Source organism: Medicago sativa, chromosome 2 (assembly GCF_051527215.1).
Source record: "Medicago sativa cultivar Bolivia chromosome 2, Bolivia_mono, whole genome shotgun sequence".
Lineage (NCBI taxonomy): Eukaryota > Viridiplantae > Streptophyta > Magnoliopsida > Fabales > Fabaceae > Medicago > Medicago sativa.
The window spans coordinates 72,442,896-72,464,702 of record NC_140750.1 but is presented as its reverse complement, the minus strand read 5'-3'; the positions used below and the strand labels follow the sequence as shown (position 1 = coordinate 72,464,702).

The 21,807-nt window shown below is 40.3% G+C and overlaps 1 pseudogene; it reads right to left on the bottom strand.

Moving 5' to 3' along the window:
• Positions 1 to 10,889: 10,889 nt before the first annotated feature.
• Positions 10,890 to 21,807, bottom strand: part of LOC146950433 (uncharacterized) — a 66,932-nt pseudogene continuing 56,014 nt past the window's right edge.

The following is a 21,807-nucleotide window of genomic DNA, read 5'->3' as shown; positions in this document are numbered from 1 at the left end:
GAAAAAAATCCATGTTTTGGCATGATTAGCAATGGTTAGGTTAGGGTTAGAATTTTGCTTTGTGATTAGAGACTGTTATTCATTGATTATAGTTTGAAAAGGAACAAGAATCATAACCCACATGCAACAAACATTCATCTTTTGATTTTGACCCATTTTGTAAAAATTGAAAAATAAGGGTTTTGAATGATTTGTGTGCCAATGTTGTGATTCTGATTCCTTTTCAAGATTATATTGTGTTATAGAGACATAGGATGAAACCTAGGGTTGAAAATTGCTGGTATGTGCTGTGAAATTGCAGCAACAAGAATTTTGAAAATTTGAAAATTGCAGGTACGAAGAAATACGCTAATAGCGAAATTTACGCTAATAGCGAAATTTTTCCAGAAAATTTCGCTATTAGCGTGGCAGGCGCTATTAGCGTGGTTCTTCATACTTGCCCAGATTTTCAAAATTTTTGATGTTTTTAAATGACCAATTCTAGTTTGTGCTAATATTTTCTATGCAATATGTTGGTTTTTCCTGGTTTTGTTGCAGATGGCACCTAAAAATGTTGAGAAAACTACCGGGACCAAACGTCCAAGAGGCAAAGCTGCCTCGACCTCAGCCACACCTGTAACCCCAAACCATTTTCCCACTGTTTTATCTTGGTTTTTCGGGTGTCAAACATTGATTACGTTTGAACCTTTTAAACCGGTGATATCTTATTTTTTCTTGGGAAGGGAAAAAGTAAGCAAAACCCTTGAGAATCGAGGTCCGGGAGTTGTTTTCGCTACGGGAAGGTGTTAGGCACCCATAACGACTATAGTAACCTATAGGAACCGTCTTTAACTTCTACGCGCGCGCTTTATTTTTAAATGCTATTTTGAAAGATGATATTAGACCTAAGAATTTTCTAAGTGAAGAATTGGAGGGAGAAGAATGTTTTTGGATTTTTATTTTAGTTGAATTGAAGGAATTTTGTTCCTTGCCTACGTACCCGTTTAAGGGATCAAATCCACCGTAGTTCTCTTCCAAAAATGTTTTTGTTTTTTGTTGGTTGATTTTAAGTTCGAAAATGGGATTTGAAGAATAGACAGAGGCCTCAAGGGCATGAGAATTTAAGAAAAGGTGAGGTTGAATTAGTGGATTGCAAAAACAAGTCAAAGTATGATTAAAATGTGTTGAAATTTGATTAAGAAAATAAAAGGAAAATTCAATGGGGTTTTGACCCCAAGGTTTATTATGAAAAATCTTTGAGTGAAGTTGTTCATATTAGTTTGAAAAATGGTTTTTTTCTAAGCATAAGTCCTAGGCATTCATCTAAACATAGAATCCTAAGCATACATCTAAACATGCATATTCTAGCTATATGGTGATGTGTGTGCATGTGTCGGTGCTTGTGTCGGTGTACATTATTAGAGTCCATTGTCCTTTACATCATACCCTAGATACATTCTATGGCCCTTTTGCCAAGAAAATTAAAAGTGCATAAAGGAAAAATATTACAAAGCTCCTAAGTGTTTACATTCTAACTTTAGTACAAATTAAGTTGCAAGAAAGAAATAGAGATGAATATGGGATGAAATGAAGATGCTTATGAAATGATGAAACATGAAGTGAAAGGAGTTAGTAGCACATGACAATATCGAAGGAAATGAAGTAAGAGAAATACTAGAATATAAAGGATAGAAAATGAGTGCACACATGGCTAAAATTTGTTCATAAAATGCAAGAACCATATGACCTATAATTCTCACATTCCAATGCATTTTTAAAGGTTTAGAAACAAGTCTTGGAATGGGAATTAAGGCAACATGAGTTACTTGGCATTTTAGAACAAATTTTAAGCATATTTACATTCTTTAACTACACAATTAACTTGTAAGCTAAGTAACTAATCAAGATTCCCATACATGCAGCAAAGTTATGTTCAAACAGTGACTAGAGATTCATAGAAACACATATCAAGTATATCAAATGGTCATCAAGAACATGGCATAGAATTGAACTAATTTTTAGAGGTTTTTCACATAAAAAAAACAAGGAATAATGCAAGAAAATGTGTTAACACCTCTTGGCAAAATTTTCAGTGAACTAAATGCATAGATGTATCACAAAATTAACAAGAAACATACACAATTTTTATAGAATTTTGCCAAGTAATTTTAGTATGAATGGGAGTGTGAAAAGCATAGGCAGTGAGACAAATAGCAAGGAAAAATCCAGAAAACGAACCAAAGGCCTAAGGCCCAAACACCAGCAGGAAACGGATCAGAGGACGACTCAGGGACCGTTGGATTGATCCAGATGGATCAAACCTAGATCCAACGGTCAGGGGAATAAACCAAGTGAACCAGACCGGTTCACAGGCTTATATAAGTGCCTGGAGACCGGTCCAGCTCACTTTTCACTCGTCCTTCTCTCTCTTCTCTCTTCTAGTGAGAGAAGCTCTCACTTCTCTCTTCTTCAATGTTCATCCTCCACCGCCGGTTTCTGGAATGAAACGGCTGGAGACGATGAAGATTCGTCGGAATCTTCATTGTCACCGCCGTGAATTCCAGATTCCGGCGACACTCAAATTTCTCCGATCTGTTTGGATCTAAACCCTAACTTGTGTTATTTTTCACACTGATTATGAATCTGAACTTGATTTTACGACATGAACGGTGAATCATCCTAGATCTACATGTTAGGGTTTCGAAGATTTCTCCTGATTTCTTTGAAATTAAACCCTATCTTGACTCACTTTTCATACTGATGATGAATCTATGCTTCAAATCGAAGAATAAACGGTGAATTTCCATGATTTTTGAGATTAGGGTTTCGTTTCTATTTTTCGAATCTTTTCGAGTTTCCACTTCAATTCACCGTTTAATCCTTCGATTGGAACCTTCGATGATGAATATAATCCAAAACGAGAAGGTCTTGCGTGTTTACCTGAATTTGTTTGGAGGTTCGAGCAAATAGATCCTTGCGAGCCTTTGATTCTTCTGGTAAGCTTCGAAACCGAAAATAAATCGGTGTTTGATCTTCTTCTTCTTCGAACTAGTTTGATTTTGCTTCAATTTCACTTCTTCTCTCCTCTTCGAACTGTGATCGTACGAATTTTCAAATTCGTGCTTGAATTGCAGTCTCTGAAGTTCGATGATGATGATTCAGTGATGAATCACTGAGAACTTTTGAAGAAATTACTTCAATTCGAGCTTAATTGGATTCTGGTAAAGCTAGGGTTTGATGAATGTTCTTCATGTTCTTGGTTATTTCTGGATTTCTTGAGAATTTTTGATCGAAAAATCTGAGAGAGAGAATATGTAAATGTGTTTGTGATGTGGCGTAAGATCTGTGGCTCTCTCTGACACTGTGTGCTATTTATATCCTGCCATGTGTGTTTGAAGTCCATTGAGAAAGTGCCATGTGTCCTGAACTGTAACTAACTCGTTCCTTGCTGCATTTTGGACTTGGGCCTTTTGCGTAATTTCGAAACTCTTGAGGACTGCCCTGAAATTTAAGAAAAGGACCAGACTGCAAATTGGACAAAAGACTTAATTGTGATGTTAAAAATGTTTAAAAAGGACCGAAAAAAAAAAAAAAGAAAAGACCAAAATTACAAACAAAAAGACTTCAAGGACTGTGATGCAATTAAAAATTTAAAGGACTTAAATAAAAAAAAAAATAAAAGTGAGAAGGACCAATATGCAATTTTAGGAACTAGAGGACTAAAGTGCAAAAAAAAAAAAAAAAAAAATTGAATTTAAAATTGGTAAACTTGACTAAACGTAAAGTGAAACAATTAAAACTGACAAAACGGACTAAAACGAACCAATGGCCTAAATGAGGTACTTTAAAGTACCTCTCTGCCGAAATTTCGTGTGAAATGACCAAAATGCCCCTGGGGCTGAAAACGACTTAAAAAAAGACTCAGATGCAGTTGAAAAATGGATTTTTAACAGAAATTGAATCAAAGACTCATACAAGCAAAATTAAAAGACTCAGAGACAATTTTTAGGATTTAAACAGTGACTTGGCACTTGAAATGACCAAAATGCCCCTAGGGGCAAAACTGACTCAAAATGACTTCAAATGCAAGTTTTGGAATGGATTTTGACATAGAATGAAACAAAGACTTATTCAACCTATTTGAAAGGACTCAAACAAAGTTTTGAAAGACTGAGAGAAATTTGACATAGGAAATGACTAAAATACCCTTGCATGTAAATTTTGCAAATAACATTGAAATAAAATGCAGAGAAAGATGCAATTGATCAGAGACAGTTCAAATGACTTAAAATGCAAGAAAGAAGAATTGGATAAGTATTTTTAGGTCCAAAATTAGGGTATAACAGCTGCCCCTATTTAAGTTTCTTTGTCCGGAGAGTCAGAAGACGAAGTCTTAGCGTTGACAGGACGAAGATACTTAAATATTAACATTTGCACTGCTTTTGGACATAAAAATACGTTTTCAGATTGTCAAAACATGAATGTCATGCAACACTTTGATTATGAATGTACGACAAACAACTGGAGTCTATGGAACCTGTCATGTCACTGGGGATTCAGACAGACACTTGAGAGGGTAGACAAACCAGGGATAGAAAATAAGGTACAAGCTGTTCTCTGGGTCGAACTAGCCACTTGACCAAGGAATACAAAACAAGAGATAGGTGCAAGCTGTTCTTGGGATTGAACTTGGCACTTGACCGGAAACATAGACATATAGGCAGATACGAGCTGTTCTTTGGATCGAACTTGACACTTGGTTGAAAATACAAACAGATAGGCAGACACAAACTGTTCTTTGGATTGAACTGGCCGTTTGGCTGGAGACATAGACAAAAGGGTTGATACAAGCTGTTTCTTTGGATCGAACTTGCTTGTTGGATTATCACCACATCATGTGGGGGAGTGCAGACTATTCTCTTAGATCGAACTTGTCGTTTGACCGATAACAAAGTATAAGCTGGGTACAAACTGTTCTTCAGATTGAACTTGCCGTCTGACTGAATCAAAGCATGAGCTGGGTACAAACTGTTCTTTTTAGATTGAACTTGCCGTTTGTCCGGAAGCATAGGCATATAAGCAGGTACAAGTGGTTCTTTTTGGATCGAACCTGGCACTTGACCAGTAACAAGATACAAATTGAAAGTCTGGTTTAACAAAATACCGATTGAGGGTAAATTGTCATTGACCTGATTTGAAAATAGACATGACCATTTTTGTTGGCCCAAGAGCAAATTGAGAGTAAATTGACATTGATTTGAATTGAAAGTTGACATTGAAAGAGAGATTGAAAGTTGAAATTGAACAGAGACATAGACATTGGATTGGAGAGTTGCAATTGACATTGAGATTGGATATTGACATTGACATTGACATTGGATATTGACATTGACTTGGAAATTGAAATTGACATTGACATTGGCATTGATATTGACATTGACATTGGATATTGAAATTGACATTGAAATTGACATTGGATATTGAAATTGCCATTGAAATTGACATTGGAGATTGTCATTGGAGATTGACATTGGAGATTGACATTGGGAATTGACATTGAAATTGGAATTGAAATTGGAGATTGACATTGAAATTGGAATTGAAATTGGAAAGTTGAGATTGTTTCGAATTTGACAGTTGACATGATTGGAATTGAGATTGGAAAGTTGAGATTGCATCGAATTTGACAGTTGACATGACTGGAAATTGAGAGTTGAGATTGCACCGAATTTGACAATTGACATGATTGGAATTGAGTTTGACAGTTGCAATTTGGATTGAATTGAAATTGGAAATTGAGTTGAATTGAAAGTTGAAATTGGAAATGCAGCATGTATGTATGGTATAGCAAGATTATTGGATGTATGAGCACATAAAATGCATGATTATGCATGTATGAATGCTTGAAATGCATGATTGGTTTGTAACTTGACAAGAAAATTTCACAAAGGCAGACAAGACATTGGAAGATTGGGCACGTAGTGGCTCGTGCTGCGACATATTCACAGGGGGAAACCTCTTTGGAGAGACCGTCGTTGAGAGACGTATCGAAACCATGGCTGAGGGCAATAAAACTTGTAAAGAAGGGACCCTTGGAAGGTTCTTGGATACAGGTCGCCGTTGCTAGGCGTGTCAGTGCTGGGTAAACATTGGACATTCGCATCTGTGGTCAACGCTTTTCAACATTTTATTTTTCATTTTTCATTCTTTCAATCCCATTTTTGCCTGAACCGCCCTTTCGGGTTTTCGATTCACCGGGGAATAAAGTTCTTTTCATTGCCCCATTTTTGCCTGAATTGCCTTCATAGGTTGTCAATCAGCGGGGTGCTCATTTTTGCCTAAGCCGCCCTTTCGGGTTTTCAACTTAGCGAGCTTTTCATTTTCATTTTTTTCAATTTTTTTCATTTTCATTCTGTTTTTTCATTCTTGCCATTGACCACAGATCATCCCGGGGAGTAACCTGCTTGTAACATGTATTGAAATAGACATTGACACTCATTCATTCATGCATGTTTCATTGAAATGTACCCTGTTGCTCAGGTTTGCTTTCAAAAATAGACAGGAAAAGATTTTTCAATTTTTCAAAAATGTTTGTTTCAGATATTGTCATTATCAAATGGAAAAGGAATATTTTGTATAAAGCATTGAAAGTAGAAAGAAAACAGAATTTCAAACAGTAGAAAGGCTCAAATTGATGTAGAAGAGTGAAAGTCAGCCAAAGGCATGACTTCACGGATTTACAAAGCTTGGAAAATGGTAATTTTATTGGTTGGTGATACATTGAACACGATGACCGCTACATTTCATAGAAATTTTGAATCCACAAGTACAGAAGCCTCTGATGAAGACGACCGTTGACAGTTGCAGATGCCCCAAGGGGTGATGGTGATTTGCCAGATATAGTTACTTGTCTTTTATTGTCAACCTCATTTTTGCATGAACCGCCCTTTCGGGTTTTCGGCTCATCGAGGCGCTCATTCTTGCCTGAGTTGCGTACAATCTCAGCGAGCTTTTTCATATTCATTTTTTTTGTCCCTAACTTTTGCCTGGATCGCCCTTTCGGGTTTTCGATCCACCGGGAAGCGCATTTTTGCCTAGGCCGCCCTTTCGGGTTTTCGACCTACCACGCTGTTCTTTTCTTTCTAGACAAAGTATTTCTTGACTATATCGGCATTAACAGGATTTGGGAGTTCAACACCATCCATGTGTGTAAGAATCAAAGCACCACCAGAGAAAGCCTTCTTGACAACATAAGGACCCTCATAGTTAGGTGTCCACTTGCCCCTTGGGTCAGGTTGCTGACTTATTCTTCTTTTCAATACAAGTTCGCCTTCCTTGAATTCTCGAGGTCGGACTTTCTTGTCAAAAGCATTCTTCATTCGCACTTGATACAACTGTCCATGAGCCATAGCATCCATACGTTTCTCTTCAATCAGATTCAATTGATCGTACCGACTTTGACACCATTCAGCCTCAGTTAATTTTGCTTCCATGATTACTCGAAGAGATGGAATCTCCACTTCCAGAGGGAGAACTGCTTCCATACCATATACCAAAGAGAAAGGAGTTGCCCCGGTTGAACTGCGCACCGTAGTACGGTAACCATGCAAGGCAAACGGTAGCATTTCATGCCAGTCTTTCTAAGTAGTGACCATCTTCTGAACAATTTTCTTGATGTTCTTGTTAGCAGCCTCGACTGCACCATTCATCTGAGGTCTATAAGGAGAAGAGTTGTGATGTTCAATCTTGAATTCTTCACATAAAGCTTGCATCATGCTGTTGTTCAGATTGGAACCATTGTCAGTGATGATCTTGTTGGGAACACCATATCGACAGATGATGTTATTCTTGATAAACTTGACAACCACTTGCTTGGTCACATTGGCATAGGAGGCAGCTTCAACCCACTTGGTGAAGTAGTCAATTGCCACTAGGATGAAACGGTGTCCATTGGAAGCTTTTGGTTCAATTCTTCCGATCATGTCAATGCCCCACATAGAGAAAGGCCATGGGGAAGAGATAACATTGAGAGCATGTGGAGGCACATGAATCTTGTCAGCATAAATTTGACACTTGTGGCATCTTTTGGCATGTCTGTTGCAGTCACGTTCCATAGTTATCCAGTAATAGCCGGCTCTTAGCAGTTTCCTTGACATGGTGTGGCCCGAAGCATGGGTCCCGAAAGTACCATCATGTACATCATGCATCAACTTCTCAGCTTCTTGTTTGTCAACACATCTCAGCAAGACCATATCATAGTTCCTTTTGTATAGGACTTCTCCGTCCAGAAGGAATCTACTAGCCCATCGTCTCAAAGTCTTTTTATCCCTGTTGGAAGCACCAGGTGGATATTCACGATTTGCAAGAATTGTTTGATGTTATAATACCAAGGCTTTTTCTCATTCACATCTCTATCAGCTTGATCTGGCATATTTTCAATAGTGAACACATGAGCGGGTCTATCAAGACGCTGCACTTTGATTACAGGCACATCATTCCAGTGATTGACACGAAACATGGAAGACAAAGTAGCAAGAGCGTCAGCCATCTGGTTTTTATCTCGAGGGATGTGGTGCAACTCAACCTTTGTAAAGTATGTCAACAGACGCCTTGCATAGTCACGGTATGGGATCAGCTTCTCATGATGAGTCTCCCATTCACCCTTTATCTGATTAATAACAAGTGCAGAATCTCCATAGATGTCAAGGTGTTTGATTCTCAGGTCAAGGGCTACTTCAATGCCCAAGATGCATGCTTCATATTCCGCTATGTTGTTTGTGCATTCAAAAGTTATTCGAGCGGTGAAAGGAATGTGGTGCCCCTGCGGAGTTACAATGATGGCCCCAATTCCTTTACCATAAGCATTAACAGCACCATCAAACACCAATCCCCATTTGCTATTGGGATCCGGCCCTTCATTGATCAGTGGCTCTTCACAGTCTTTCGCTTTCAAATACATAATCTCTTCATCAGGGAAATCAAATTTAATTGGCTGGTAATCATCAAGAGGTTGACAAGCAAGATGCTCAGCAAGGACACTTCCTTTGATTGCTTTCTGAGCTTTGTACACAATATCATATTCAGACAACAACATTTGCCAACGCGCAATCTTTCCAGTAACAGCAGGCTTTTCAAAAATGTACTTGATTGGATCCATTCGGGATATCAACCAAGTTGTATGATTCACCATATAATGACGCAGGCGTTTGGCAGCCCAAGCTAAAGCACAACAAGTCTTTTCAAGCATAGTATACCGAGTCTCACAGTCGGTGAATTTCTTGCTCAGATAGTAGATGGCATGCTCTTTCTTACCAGTCTCGTCCTGTTGACCGAGAACACAACCCACTGAATCATCTAACACTGACAGATACATAATCAATGGCCTTCCTTCCACTGGCAGGACAAGGATAGGTGGTTCCAACAGGTATTCTTTAATGCTATCAAAAGCTTCCTGGCATTCATCATTCCATACAACGGGCTGATTCTTTCTGAGCAATTTGAAAATTGGTCCACAAGTAGTGGTCATGTGAGATATGAATCTTGAAATGTAGTTTAGACGTCCGAGGAAACCTCTGACTTGCTTCTCAGTTTGAGGGGCCGGCATTTCTCTGATGGCTCGGACTTTGTCAGGATCAACTTCAATGCCTCTTTGGCTGACAATGAAGCCAAGCAACTTTCCAGATCGTACACCGAATGTGCATTTATTAGGATTCAACCGCAGCTTGTATTTTCTTAATCTTTCAAACATCTTTTTCAAATACACAACATGCTGCTCTTCATCACTTGACTTCACAATCATATCATCAACATATACTTCGATCTCTTTGTGAATCATATCATGAAACAGAGTTGTCATACCCCTTTGATAGGTAGCACCAGCATTTATCAAGCCAAACGGCATCACTTTATAACAGAATGTTCCCCGCGGAGTGATGAAGGACGTCTTTTCTCTATCTTCAGGTGACATCCGTATCTGGTTATAACCAGAGAAACCATCCATGAAAGAGAACACTTTGGATTGAGCAGTACTGTCAACAAGCACATCAATGTGAGGCAATGGGAAGTTATCCTTTGGACTGGCTTTATTCAGATCTCTGTAATCAACACACATTCGAACTTTCCCATCTTTCTTTGGTACTGGTACGATGTTGGCAATCCACTCAGGATATTCAGCTGTCATGAGGAAACCCGCATCAATTTGCTTTTGCACCTCAGCTTTGATCTTAAGAGCCATGTCTGGACGAGACCTTCTCAATTTCTGTTTGACAGGAGGACATTCAGGTCTTGTCGGAATCCGATGTTCCACAATCTTGGGATCTAGACCCGGCATATCTTCATAGGACCATGCAAAGACATCTGGATAATCATGGAGAAGCTGAATGATCTTCTTTTTCACCTCTGGCTCAAGTGCAGCACCAATCTTGATCTCTCGCTTGTTTTCTTCAGTACCCAGGTTGATGAGTTCAATCTCTTCCTGGTGAGGCTGAATGGCTCTCCTTTCTTGCTCAAGCAGTCGAGTGATCTCATACGGTATCTCTTCGTCATCATCCTCATCTTCAGCTTCATATACAGGGCATTCAAAATTTGGAGGAACCATAGGGTCACTGTGTTCAACGGGTTTATTGTGGTTCAATCTGCATAATATGATTGGGATGATTTTAGAAAAATGTTTTCTATGCAGATTTTTGAAATTAATAAGAAAATACAGATGTTTTGGTTTTTTCTGGCATTACCATTATTTCCAAGGAAAAAGCACTAAAAAGTAAAAACAAGAGTCGTGAGAAAAACGACAACTTTTATTGATAACGGCAATGCCGAAACAAACACGCCCTTACAAAGATATCACTTTCGCCTTGGGCAGAGCGAAAGGATTGTTATTTTGAAAACAAAAACATGAGCAACGAAACACATTACATGGAAGCATGCATGACTAAAGGAACATCAATGGCTTCCCAATTTCTCACAGTGCCTCCTGGTATAACAAAGGTAGGCATGTAACCACCTCCAGCAACATCTTCAGTAATAGCATTGATGTACCCAGCACTGTGGAAAGTTCCCTTTGAAACAGCAGATGTCGGGGAGAATCCAAGGCCTTCTTTACGCTTGTTTTCCAGAATCTGAATCACTTTGCCCCAGCCAGCAGCTTGCCCTGCTTGAACAGCCTTCTGGGCGTCTTTCAGTGAGGCCATGCTAACACCAGCCCTCCGGGGCTCTGCACCCTCAACAGTCAATCCTTGAAACGACGTCCCTTCAGCGGACCCTGCTTCAACACAAGAGAACGATGATACCTGGCTAACTAGATATGCTTCCTCACCATGCACAGTGACAATCTTACCATTCCTCATGAACTTGAGCTTCTGATGCAAAGTGGAAGTGACTGCTCCAGCGTCGTGGATCCACGGTCTTCCGAGGAGACAGCTGTAAGAGGCATTGATATCCATGACTTGGAAAGTTATTTGAAATGTCTCGGGACCAACGGTGATTGGCAAGTCCACTTCCCCGAGAACATCCTTGCGGGATCCATCAAAAGCTTTAACCAGATAGCTGCTACCCCTCAGAGAAATTCCATGATGGCTCAATTGCCTTAGTGTGGATTCAGGCATTACATTCAGAGACGATCCAGTGTCCACCAATACGTTGGATATCATATCAGACCCACAGTGCACCGAGATATGTAGAGCCAAGTTGTGGCGTTTCCCTGCTTCGGGGAGCTCATCGTCACCGAACCCCAAGTTGTTGCAGGCAGTAATATTACTCACTATCCCATCGAATTGCTCCACAGAGACTTCATGATCAACGTAAGCTTGCTCAAGTATCTTCATCAACACCTTCCTGTGAGCTTCTGAGCTCATGAGCAGAGACAAGATGGATATCTTTGATGGGGTTTGTAGCAGCTGGTCAACAATCTTATAGTCGCTTTTCTTGATAAGCCTCAGGATTTCGTCCAGATTGGACTCTTCAATAGATTGGCCTGCTGGGCCGGTGTTCTTGTCAACAGGAGGAGCAACTGGTGGTGCTATCGTGGCAATAGGTGTCACCACCTTCTTTTGAAACAAGGGTGGACGGACTTTTCCGCTTCTCAGAGTTGTGATTTCACCGGCAACATTGTCAACTGTAGCTGGGGATACCAGAGGCACCTCCACTCCGTTCTCGACCATGGTTGCATTGTATTTGTAAGGAATTGCTTTTGTAGAAGTATATGATACCGGACCAGGTAACCTGATCACCAAAGGTTCAACATTTCTTGTATGAGATGCAGTTTCAACAGGAGAGTCATGGAACACTGGCACAATCACACATACATCACTGGCAATCAAGTACTTGTCATCCATCAGGCTCTGGATATCATTTTGCACCACACAACAGCCCATAGGATTCTGCAGACATTCCGGACAAGAATCATGATCATGTTTGAACAGAGAAGCCTGGCAAAGTTTGACATGTAATGGCACCAAAGGAGTAACGACATTGCGGACATCCAATATGGGATCCTCTTGAGGAACGGGAACCCTTTCAAAGGCCTCAATCATGTTAACAGCAGCATGGTTTGGAAGCGGATTGTCAAGGACATGAGGAACACTGTTCTCAAAAGTCAAACGTCCTTTTTCTATCAGATCTTTCACAATATATTTCAGAGCAAAGCAACCTTCGACATCATGGCCTTGAGCACCCTGATGGAACTCACATGTCAGATCCTGTCGGAACCTGGGAGGCAATGGATTAGGCGGAGGCTTGCCTGGTCTAGTGACACAGTGTCCTTTAGCGAGTAGAGTTGGGAGCAGCTCACCATACCGCATTGGTATTGTTGGAAAAGAAGGCTTGGGTCGGGGACCCTGTTGTTGCTGCCGTTGCTGTTGAGCAGGAGGCTGTTGTTGTACTTGCTGGGGGATGGCATTGACGGGCATTGGTGGTTGACCCGGTGGTAGAGGATATTGCTGGTAGAATGGTGGGAAGAAAGGATGTTGAGAGTATTGCATGTAGTGATAAGGCAGAGGTAATTGTGTAGCAGCTGCAGACGGGTTACCCGACACCATTCCTACGTCAGATTCTTTCCTCTTGTGGTGACCATTTCCATACTTCTTTGGTGCGCTGCTTGAAGATTCTCCCTTCTCAAGGACAATAATACCATCTCGGACAGCCTCTTCTAGGCGCGTTCCCATTGTAACCATATCAGAGAAGTTGTTTGGGGCAGAGACTATCATTCTCTCCTTATATTCCTTCTTCAGAGTCTTCAGGAATGTCTGTGTTAACTCCTCCTCATCGAGTCGAGGAGAAACACGGGCAGCTGCCCCTCTCCATCTTTGAGCGTACTCACGGAAGGTTTCATCTGATTTCTGAGATAGGGCTTTAAGGGAGTCCCTATTTGGCTTCAGACGAGTATTGAACTCATATTGACCTTCAAAAGCAGCAGCGAGTTCCTCAAAAGTATGGATGTTATCTTTGCTCAAACTAGTGTACCAATCTGCTGCATCATCTGTCAAGCTACTCTGGAAGCAATGGATCATTAGTGCGTCATTGTCGGCGTAGTTAGCCATCTTTCGGACGTACCGGATAACATGGTTATGTGGGCAAGAAGTCCCATTGTACTTGTCAAACTCTGGCTCTTTGAATTTCTTAGGAACCTCGAATCGGGATACCAAGCATAGATCACGAGCTTTAGCAGGAGCACCATTGTTTCCTCGGCTAGCCTTGACTTCACGGAGTTCTCCAGCCAACTCCCTTAACTGTCTCTTCATAGCTTCTATTGCGGGATCTTGTCCACGCGGAGTATCAACATCAATCACCTGTTGCACAGTGTGTACAATAGGGTCGGTAACAACGGTAGTCACTTGAGGCATAGCAGTAGACACGGGAATCTGTCCTTGACCAGCAACACCAGAGACACCAGCAGCAGTATTAGGAGAGTAGTAAGCTGAGAGGCCATAAGGACGGCCATTGGGCATAACAAAACGAGCATCAGTAGCCACAGTAGACAGTGGGATAGAGGGAATCACCTCAGCGGTAACTGGAACAGAAGTGGCTGGTTGTTCTTGTGAAGCCATCATAGCGGACATAGCGTCATGAGCCTTGGCCAAGTCTTCTTTCATAGCGGCCAATTCGGCACGGAGCTGAGCATTTTCTTCTTCAAAGTTAGCCATCATCCTTCTCTTGTGAAATCTTGTTTGATGAATTCTGTCTGGTTGGTAGACTTTGCGAACACGAGCCACTTTTCAGACTGCGGCGGACAAAACCAGGAGGCAATGAGCACGAGAGAAGTTTTTTGTGACCAATGGATGCATATGATGCATGAAATGTGTAAATGCATATGCAAAAAAGACTCTTTTTATGTTATCGAAGGGTTTTAGACAAATTAAAAACTTGTAAACATTATTGGACAACAATTATCATAAACGGGAAACAAACAAACAACATATGGTTTTACAAGACCATTTCAACATAAACAAACGGAAATAACAACAGGAAAAAGAAATCCTCAAGCATAGGAAGTGGAAGCATCATCCTCAGACTCAGACTCATAGCTGCAGTATCGTGCATAGAAGTCATGGGCACTCCTAGCCCTCTTGGAGTCCCTCATAAGCAGTCTATCCTTCTCCTCAATCTCTCTCTTAGCCTTAGCTAGCTCTTTCTTTAGTGTCAAGACTTCATGAGTCTGCTGCTCATCCTTTCCATCCAAAGTCATGATCAAGTTCTCAGCCTCATAGTATCTAGCTCTCCACTGATGTTTCTCCCGACTCTCCATAGCTAGATGCTCCTGATACATCTCCTGGGTAGGTGGGAGTAGAGGCAAAGGCATGGTAGGAACAGATGCAGACACATATCTCATAGGGGGGTAAGGCATACCAATCTCCTCAGCTTGGTTTATCACCCACTGTGTATAGGCCTCATGAGCAATACCGGACCTTACACCCATATGCTTCACCTCTTTCTTCCGAAGCTTAGTCCAAGCTTCCATGAAATCCTCTCTTATGCCTGTGGGAGCATTGGAGTAGTGAAAGAAGTAAGGAGCTGTAGCAAGATTGATGGGTTTATCTTTCATCGGGAAACCAAATTGTCGCAAAGCAAGCTCCGGGTTATAGTTGATTCCACCCCGGGTACCAAGAAGAGGTACATTAAGAAACTTTCCACCACCAAAGATAATTTCCTTGACCCTAGAAGCTGGAGTGAGCCAAACCACTTCCTTAGGAGTGAGAGCCATAATCCTCTGTGAAATAGACCAATTCTCCGGATTGTCATGGAAAGACTCCGGAAGGTGCGAAATAAACCACCTATAGAGGAGAGGCACACAACAAAGAATATATCCACGACCCTTGCCAGTACGATCATGAATAGCATGGTATGTGTCAGCTAGCAGAGTAGGAACCGGATTCTTGGAGTGGAAGATCATAATAGCATTCATGTCCACGAAGCCATCAAGATTCGGAAAGAGAATAAGCCCATAGATGAGAAGTGCAAGAATAGCCTCGAGAGTGTCCTGACAAGTGGTATTGAGATTGGCTTTCCCAAGAAGATACTCTGAAGTGAACCCTCGGATGCGTGCCTTAGTGACAAGATTCTTGGAGACATCGGTGGTCCTGAGATAGAGATCCTTAGCAATAACCAATGGAGTAAGAGGAGGCTCAAGTCCTGAGAAAGGTATCCCCTTAGCAATAGACAGATCCATCAAAGAAGAATAAGCCTCTAGAGTAGGCACCAACTGAAAGTCGGGGAAAGTAAAGCACCGATACTTCGGATCATAGAATTGCACTAGAGTGTGCACAAGCTTCTCATCCACATTAGCATGGAGAATAGGAAGTAAAGCCCCATAACGGTGTCGGAAACCGGTCGGATCCTCAATCATGAGTGCCAAATCTCTCAAACTAGCCAAATCCACTTCCTTGAACTTGTAGGAATTAGTCCTCTTCATTCCTAAAATGTTTACAAATTCAACTTGTCTAAGCCCTTCGATAACAATGCATGGAAAAAAGTTTATGCATGAATGCATGTATGCATGAATGCATGATTATGTTCAAGTTCGGGGAAAACATGGTGGGTGAAGTTCAAAGTCGAGAAGTCATGGGTGGACACGGCGTCCGGTGAATCTAGGGCTTTAGGATAATAGTAACCGGGTTCTAAAAAGGTTCCCAAGTTGCAACCTCTCCGACGTATATCACGGTGTCACGAGACAACACTCGCTCCATGATTATACGTGGAAGGTCTAACTTGAGTGTAGTATCGCGTGACAACTAAAACTCGAGACAACACTCGGTTTAGCCTCCGCACTACATCCTAGGAAATGGCCATGGATGGGTTTGGTTATCTACGGTTCATAGCGTCATAGAACAATTAGAAGTAAAGTGCCTAAACGCGACAACACGCGCCGACAACATCACCCCCAAAATGCCTCAGCTATGTGGGATTGATCGCATAATCCAAAACACGAGGCAACCCCCGGAATGAATTGTCGATTATATCCCCCCTAAATCCTAAGTTCACTCAGCCCGGGTGCAGGACTTTTGATATTCTCACCCCACACGTTTGCAAGAAATTAAACATTTATTCACATAGGAAAGCAAGTAAAAGAACAAGTAAAAATACAAGCGCAAGCGTGGAAATAAAGACTAGGCGTAACTCTCGAATCTCCCCAGTGAAGTCGCCAGCTGTTTTATCTTGGTTTTTCGGGTGTCAAACATTGATTACGTTTGAACCTTTTAAACCGGTGATATCTTATTTTTTCTTGGGAAGGGAAAAAGTAAGCAAAACCCTTGAGAATCGAGGTCCGGGAGTTGTTTTCGCTACGGGAAGGTGTTAGGCACCCATAACGACTATAGTAACCTATAGGAACCGTCTTTAACTTCTACGCGCGCGCTTTATTTTTAAATGCTATTTTGAAAGATGATATTAGACCTAAGAATTTTCTAAGTGAAGAATTGGAGGGAGAAGAATGTTTTTGGATTTTTATTTTAGTTGAATTGAAGGAATTTTGTTCCTTGCCTACGTACCCGTTTAAGGGATCAAATCCACCGTAGTTCTCTTCCAAAAATGTTTTTGTTTTTTGTTGGTTGATTTTAAGTTCGAAAATGGGATTTGAAGAATAGACAGAGGCCTCAAGGGCATGAGAATTTAAGAAAAGGTGAGGTTGAATTAGTGGATTGCAAAAACAAGTCAAAGTATGATTAAAATGTGTTGAAATTTGATTAAGAAAATAAAAGGAAAATTCAATGGGGTTTTGACCCCAAGGTTTATTATGAAAAATGTTTGAGTGAAGTTGTTCATATTTGTTTGAAAAATGGTTTTTTTCTAAGCATAAGTCCTAGGCATTCATCTAAACATACAATCCTAAGCATACATCTAAACATGCATATTCTAGCTATATGGTGATGTGTGTGCATGTGTCGGTGCTTGTGTCGGTGTACATTATTAGAGTCCATTGTCCTTTACATCATACCCTAGATACATTCTATGGCCCTTTTGCCAAGAAAATTAAAAGTGCATAAAGGAAAAATATTACAAAGCTCCTAAGTGTTTACATTCTAACTTTAGTACAAATTAAGTTGCAAGAAAGAAATAGAGATGAATATGGGATGAAATGAAGATGCTTATGAAATGATGAAACATGAAGTGAAAGGAGTTAGTAGCACATGACAATATCGAAGGAAATGAAGTAAGAGAAATACTAGAATATAAAGGATAGAAAATGAGTGCACACATGGCTAAAATTTGTTCATAAAATGCAAGAACCATATGACCTATAATTCTCACATTCCAATGCATTTTTAAAGGTTTAGAAACAAGTCTTGGAATGGGAATTAAGGCAACATGAGTTACTTGGCATTTTAGAACAAATTTTAAGCATATTTACATTCTTTAACTACACAATTAACTTGTAAGCTAAGTAACTAATCAAGATTCCCATACATGCAGCAAAGTTATGTTCAAACAGTGACTAGAGATTCATAGAAACACATATCAAGTATATCAAATGGTCATCAAGAACATGGCATAGAATTGAACTAATTTTTAGAGGTTTTTCACATAAAAAAAAACAAGGAATAATGCAAGAAAATGTGTTAACACCTCTTGGCAAAATTTTCAGTGAACTAAATGCATAGATGTATCACAAAATTAACAAGAAACATACACAATTTTTATAGAATTTTGCCAAGTAATTTTAGTATGAATGGGAGTGTGAAAAGCATAGGCAGTGAGACAAATAGCAAGGAAAAATCCAGAAAACGAACCAAAGGCCTAAGGCCCAAACACCAGCAGGAAACGGATCAGAGGACGACTCAGGGACCGTTGGATTGATCCAGATGGATCAAACCTAGATCCAACGGTCAGGGGAATAAACCAAGTGAACCAGACCGGTTCACAGGCTTATATAAGTGCCTGGAGACCGGTCCAGCTCACTTTTCACTCGTACTTCTCTCTCTTCTCTCTTCTAGTGAGAGAAGCTCTCACTTCTCTCTTCTTCAATGTTCATCCTCCACCGCCGGTTTCTGGAATGAAACGGCTGGAGACGATGAAGATTCGTCGGAATCTTCATTGTCACCGCCGTGAATTCCAGATTCCGGCGACACTCAAATTTCTCCGATCTGTTTGGATCTAAACCCTAACTTGTGTTATTTTTCACACTGATTATGAATCTGAACTTGATTTTACGACATGAACGGTGAATCATCCTAGATCTACATGTTAGGGTTTCGAAGATTTCTCCTGATTTCTTTGAAATTAAACCCTATCTTGACTCACTTTTCATACTGATGATGAATCTATGCTTCAAATCGAAGAATAAACGGTGAATTTCCATGATTTTTGAGATTAGGGTTTCGTTTCTATTTTTCGAATCTTTTCGAGTTTCCACTTCAATTCACCGTTTAATCCTTCGATTGGAACCTTCGATGATGAATATAATCCAAAACGAGAAGGTCTTGCGTGTTTACCTGAATTTGTTTGGAGGTTCGAGCAAATAGATCCTTGCGAGCCTTTGATTCTTCTGGTAAGCTTCGAAACCGAAAATAAATCGGTGTTTGATCTTCTTCTTCTTCGAACTAGTTTGATTTTGCTTCAATTTCACTTCTTCTCTCCTCTTCGAACTGTGATCGTACGAATTTTCAAATTCGTGCTTGAATTGCAGTCTCTGAAGTTCGATGATGATGATTCAGTGATGAATCACTGAGAACTTTTGAAGAAATTACTTCAATTCGAGCTTAATTGGATTCTGGTAAAGCTAGGGTTTGATGAATGTTCTTCATGTTCTTGGTTATTTCTGGATTTCTTGAGAATTTTTGATCGAAAAATCTGAGAGAGAGAATATGTAAATGTGTTTGTGATGTGGCGTAAGATCTGTGGCTCTCTCTGACACTGTGTGCTATTTATATCCTGCCATGTGTGTTTGAAGTCCATTGAGAAAGTGCCATGTGTCCTGAACTGTAACTAACTCGTTCCTTGCTGCATTTTGGACTTGGGCCTTTTGCGTAATTTCGAAACTCTTGAGGACTGCCCTGAAATTTAAGAAAAGGACCAGACTGCAAATTGGACAAAAGACTTAATTGTGATGTTAAAAATGTTTAAAAAGGACCGAAAAAAAAAAAAAAAAAGAAAAGACCAAAATTACAAACAAAAAGACTTCAAGGACTGTGATGCAATTAAAAATTTAAAGGACTTAAATAAAAAAAAAAATAAAAGTGAGAAGGACCAATATGCAATTTTAGGAACTAGAGGACTAAAGTGCAAAAAAAAAAAAAAAAAAAATTGAATTTAAAATTGGTAAACTTGACTAAACGTAAAGTGAAACAATTAAAACTGACAAAACGGACTAAAACGAACCAATGGCCTAAATGAGGTACTTTAAAGTACCTCTCTGCCGAAATTTCGTGTGAAATGACCAAAATGCCCCTGGGGCTGAAAACGACTTAAAAAAAGACTCAGATGCAGTTGAAAAATGGATTTTTAACAGAAATTGAATCAAAGACTCATACAAGCAAAATTAAAAGACTCAGAGACAATTTTTAGGATTTAAACAGTGACTTGGCACTTGAAATGACCAAAATGCCCCTAGGGGCAAAACTGACTCAAAATGACTTCAAATGCAAGTTTTGGAATGGATTTTGACATAGAATGAAACAAAGACTTATTCAACCTATTTGAAAGGACTCAAACAAAGTTTTGAAAGACTGAGAGAAATTTGACATAGGAAATGACTAAAATACCCTTGCATGTAAATTTTGCAAATAACATTGAAATAAAATGCAGAGAAAGATGCAATTGATCAGAGACAGTTCAAATGACTTAAAATGCAAGAAAGAAGAATTGGATAAGTATTTTTAGGTCCAAAATTAGGGTATAACACCCACCCCTGTCCACTCTGCCAGGTTTAAGAAGATGGCTCAATACAAAACCTGGCACGAGAAAACTTTTGACATTCACCCCGAGGTGAACATTGTGACCTCCTTTACATTTTCACTGATCGTAAGTGGCATAAACTCCTTTTTCCTACAACTGAGATTAACACTGATTTAGTAAAGGAGTTCTATTGCAATGCTACACCTGATGCTTCACCCACTACCCTGGCTGATGCCTTTTCTTGGACTTCATATGTGAGAGGGAAGCAAATCCCTTTTAATAGGGATTCAATCAATGAATTCCTAGGCAATCCCTTAGACCTTCCACCTTCAGAAGATCCAACTGTCCCTCCTTTGTGTACTTATGCTAAGAGAAATGCTCAAGGAAAATGGACCTATGAGCAAATTGAGCGGGACATCATGAACAAGGGTAGGTTCTTTGTGAAGAATGATAAGGGAGAGATCAGGCATGCTCTCACAAAAGAGATGAATGCTAAGGCCTGCTTAGTGTTCCAATTTCTTGTCCACAATGCTTTACCCCGAGCCCATACATCCGATGCCCCAAAAGCTGTCCTACCACTCATCTGGTGTATTATGAACAAAGTCAAGGTTGATATTGCTCGCATAATAGCCAATGAGCTGAAGGCTGTGGCGTTAAAGGTTGCCACCGGTGCTAAGAAGGTTGCACTGTTCTATCCCGGACTTATCATGGCCTTGCTTAAGGCCCATGGAGTACCCATTACTGGACCCTTTGATGAAGACATTGAGGGGACCATTACTGATACTTCTATCCGCACCTGGGAGAAGAGAGAGCAGCGATGTTCCCAAAGCCACTTTGATGATAATGAGGGTGGCCCATCTGAGGGCCCTGGTTCCTTTGATTTTTCAGGTTTGCAGACTTTCATGCTGGAGCAGCAGATGCATAACCAGTACGTGAGGGACCAAAATAGCTTCCTAATGGATCAGAATGAGGCAATTTGGAGGAGCAACATGGGCATACACCAGGACCTCTACAATGCTCACATGTATCCGGGAAATGCTGATTACCCGGTCATGACACCTGACCAGTACCAGAGCTATGTTCATTGGCCTGAGGGTAGGCCAGGTCCTTATGTGGGGGTGGCAGATGCTGTTGATGATGAGGCTACACCTGAGCCTGAAAATGCTGGAGGTGAAGATGATGATGTGGAGGAGGATCTAGAGATGGATGATGCTGATGCTGATGATGATCAGTGATGTGATCATGGCTTTTTAGTGATGTTTTTTCTTTTCGCTTTCGAACTTTTGCTTTCCTTATTTCATGTTGGAACTTATTTAATTGGTTGTATTTTGCACTTTGGTTATATTTTGTACTCTTCGAGCACTGTGGTTTTTAGTGCTCGACCTGATACTTTAGTACTTTATATTATTATGGTTTAATAACTTAGCTTGTGGATTTTAACTTATGTTTTGGATGAATTTTTTGTTTACATCTTGCTTGTGTCTCTCAAAAGAAAATTGCTCATGA